Here is a 4077-nt window from a genome sequence, read left to right as displayed (position 1 = left end):
GGTCCCCAGTCCGGAGCCTCCAGCGACGGCCTCCAGTCCGGAGCCTCCAGCGAAGGTCCCCAGTCCGGAGCCTCCAGCGACGTTCTCCAGTCCGGAGCCTCCAGCGACGGCCTCCAGTCCGGAGCCAGATGAATCAACTGCATCTAATCTTCTTCCCCAGCCACTTTTGTCTTGAGTCTACTGCGAGCTAGACTGTTCATCTCAAAACATTATTATCAAGCTAGCTAATGTTAGCCAAGTTGAGCAGAGATCTCAGCTTGCTAACTAGGAAAGCTAAATAACTACACACCCAATATACACAGCGCAAACAATTATTTTCTAATGTTAGTCTCAACAAAATGACAAGTACATCACAGGAGGTTGGTGGCACCTTAATTGGGGAGGACGGGCTCGTGGTATTGGCTGGAGCGTAATTATTGGAACGGTATCAAATACATCAAAGACATGGTTTCGAGGTATTTGATGCCATTCCATTCGTGCCATTCCAGACTTTATTATGCGCCGTCCTCCCATCAGCAGCCTCCACTGATGTACATTACACTGTAGCTAGATACAGGCTAGCCAGAAGGCTCTAGCTAGATACAGGCTAGCCAGAAGGCTCTAGCTAGATACAGGCTAGCCAGAAGGCTCTAGCTAGATGCCGGGTATGTTCTTCAAATCAGGGACAGCTGTTCATCGTTGTCTCTGATTGGAACCATTACTTAGGGTAAGCCCTTTTCCCTCCTTTTCAGCTGCGGGAAGTTGTCATCTTGTTTGTGCACTAAGCCTTAAGCTTCACGCTTGTTTTGTATTGTTTTATTGGTTTTTGTCGGCGTCATTTCTAAATAAAAGGTAAGATTATGACTCCCGAACGCTGCGCTTTGGCATCTTCTTGTCGACGGCCCATGACAACTTCCACCACCAACAGGACCAAGCAGCCGTGTAAGGGAAGCAGCGTTTCGAGACTGGACATGGTTAGGACATCCTGGCCGGAAAGGATCGACCTGCCGTAGGAGCAGTGAAGGCATTAGGAAGCGAGGAGACATGCGAGTAAAGGAGCCAGCGTTACGAGGGAACACGGTAGCAAGCGCAAGCCCGGGAGGCAAGCCCCCCAATTTTTTTGGGGGGAGGCACACGGAGATATGGCTGGAGTCAGGTTGGACGACCTGAGCCAACTCCTCGTGCTATATGCTCCTTGTAGTCTCTCAGCTGTGAGTCCAGTGCCTGTCCCCAGAACCAGCCTCCTCGTATGTTCCCCAGCCTGGTGAGCCCGGTGGCAGCTCCACGTACCAGACTCCCATACGGTCTCCTCACTCCAGTGATGTCCATAGGCAAGAAGCCTCCAGTGATGATCCAATTGGCACGAAGCCTCCAGTGATGGATCCATTGACAAAGAAAAAGCCTCAGTGGATACCATGGCACGGAACTCCAGTGAGGAAAATGGTTACGAAGCCTGTCCAGCCGACATTCTCCAGCCGACCTCACCAGCGACGGGCCTCCAGTCCGGAGCCTCCAGCGACCGGCCTCCCAGATCCGGAGCCTCCAGCGGACATTCTCAGTCCGGCGCCTCCAGCCGACATCTTCCAGTCCGGAGCCGTCAGCGACCCGTTCGTCAGTGCCGGCGCCTCCAAGCGACGGCCTCCAGTCCGGAGCCGTCCAGCTACGGCTTCCAGCCGGCAGCCTTCCACGACGTTCTCAGTCGGAGCCTCCAGCGCACGGGCTCCCCAGTCCGGGAGCCTCAACGACGGTCTCCAGTCGGAGGCCCAGCGACGGCCTCCAGTCCACGACGCCAGTCGACCCAGCGACATTCCCAGTCCGAGCCTCCAGCGACGATTCTCAGGTCCGAGCAGCCCCCAGCGGACGTCTCCGGCTCCGGGGCCCAGCCGCTTACGCTCACGTCCAGAGCCTCCAGTACGTGAACCTCCGAGACCAGCGACGGCCTCCAGTACCGGAGCCTGCAGACGTTCCCAGTCGGAGCCAGCGTTCCCCAGCCGGACCTCCAACGACGCCCGCCGGCTAGCACGGCCACCGACTCCCGACGCTCGCCACCGTCCGGGCCTCAGCGACGAGCTCCAGCAACGTCCTCCCTCCCGCCAGTCCGGAGTAGACGCTCCGCCAGCGACGCTCCCCAGTCCGGAGCCTCCCAGCGACGTCGCCCAGTTCCGGAGACTCAGCGACGTGCTCCAGTCCGGAGCCTCCAGCGGACGGTCCCAGTCCGGAGCCTCCAGGACGTGCCTCCAGTCCGGAGCCGTCCAGCGACCGGCCTCCAGTCCGGAGCCTCCAGCGACGCCCCAGTCCGGAGCCTCCAGCGACGGCTCCAGTCCGGAGCCTCCAGCGACGTCCTCCAGTCCGGAGCCTCAGCACGACGTCCCCAGTCCGGAGCCTCCAGCGACGGCCTCCAGTCCGGAGCCGTCCAGCGACCGCCCCAGTCCGGAGCCATCCAGCGACGTTACTCTCCAGTCCGGCAGCCTCCAGCGAGGTCCCCAGTCCGGAGCCTCCACGACGTTCTCCAGCTCCGGAGCTCCAGCGAAGTCCCAGTCCGGAACCTCCGCCGACGTCTCCAGTCCGGCGCCTCCAGCGACGCGCCTCCAGTCGGAGCCTCCACACGACGGTCTCCAGTCCGAGCCTCCAGCGACGGTCCCCAATCCGGAGCCTCCAGCGACGGCCTCCAGTCGGCAGCCTCCAGCGAAGGTCCCCAGTCCGAGCCTCCAGCGACGTTCTCCAGTCCGGAGCCTCCAGCGACGTCCCCAGTCCGAGCCTCCAGCGAACGGTCCCAGTCCGGAGCCTCCAGCGACGTTCTCCAGTCCGGCAGCGCGGTCCCCATCCGGAGCCTCCAACGACGGTTCCAGTCCGGAGCCTCCAGCGAACGGTTCCCAGTCCGGAGCCTCCAGCGACGGTCCAGTCCGAGCCTCCAGCGACGATCTCCCAGTCCGGAGCCTCCAGCGACGTTCTCCAGTCCGGAGCCTCCGACGGTCCCAGTCGAGCTCCAGCGAAGGTCCCCAGTCCGGAGCCTCCACGACGTCTCCAGTCCGGACCTCCAGCGCGGTCCCACGTCGGAGCCTCCAGCGACGGTCCCCAGTCCGGAGCCTCAGCGACGTTCTCCAGTCCGGAGCCTCCAGCGACGTTCTCCAGTCGGAGCTCCAGCGACGTTCTCCAGTCCGGAGCCTCCGCGACGGTCCCAGTCCGGAGCTCCAGCGACGGCCTCCAGTCCGGAGCCTCAAACGGTCTCCAGTCCGAGCCTCCAGACGTCCCAGTCCGGAGCCTCCAGCGACGGCCTCCAGTCGGAGCCTCCAGCGAAGGTCCCCAGTCCGGAGCCTTCCAGCGACGTTCTCCAGTCCGGAGCCTCCAGCGACGGCCTCCAGTCCGGAGCCAAGATGAATCAACTGCATCTAATCTTCTTCCCCAGCCACTTTTGTCTTGAGTCTACTGCGAGCTAGACTGTTCATCTCAAAACATTATTATCAAGCTAGCTAATGTTAGCCAAGTTGAGCGAGATCTCAGCTTGCTAACTAGGAAAGTAAATAACTACCACCCAATATAACACGCGCAAACAATTATTTTCTAATGTTAGTCTCAACAAAATGACAAGTACATCACAGGAGGGTGGGGCACCTTAATTGGGGAGGACGGGGCTCGTGGTATTGGCTGGAGCGTAATTATTGGAACGGTATCAAATACAATCAAACGACTGGTTTCGAGGTATTTGATGCCATTCCATTCGTGCCATTCCAGACTTTATTATGCGCCGTCCTCCCATCGAGCAGCCTCCTACTGATGTAAAACACTGTAGCTAGATACAGGCTAGCCAGAAGGCTCTAGCTAGATACAGGCTACCAGAAGGCCTAGCTAGATACAGGCTAGCAGAAGGCTTCTAGCTAAGATACAGGCTAGCCAGAAGAGCTCTAGCTAGATACAGGCTAGCCAGACGGCTCTAAGCTAGATACAGGCTAGCCAGAAGACTTAGGTAGATACAGGCTAGCCAGAAGGCTCTAGCTAGATACAGGCTAGCATAAGGCTCTAGCTAGATACAGGCTAGCCAGAAGGCTCTAGCTAGATACGGCTAGCCATAAGGCTCTAGCTAGATTACAGGCTAGCCAT

This window comes from Salvelinus sp. IW2-2015, unplaced genomic scaffold (assembly GCF_002910315.2).
Source record: "Salvelinus sp. IW2-2015 unplaced genomic scaffold, ASM291031v2 Un_scaffold4779, whole genome shotgun sequence".
Lineage (NCBI taxonomy): Eukaryota > Metazoa > Chordata > Actinopteri > Salmoniformes > Salmonidae > Salvelinus > Salvelinus sp. IW2-2015.
The sequence above is the reverse complement of the archived record's forward strand: the minus strand, read 5'-3'. Positions refer to the sequence as shown.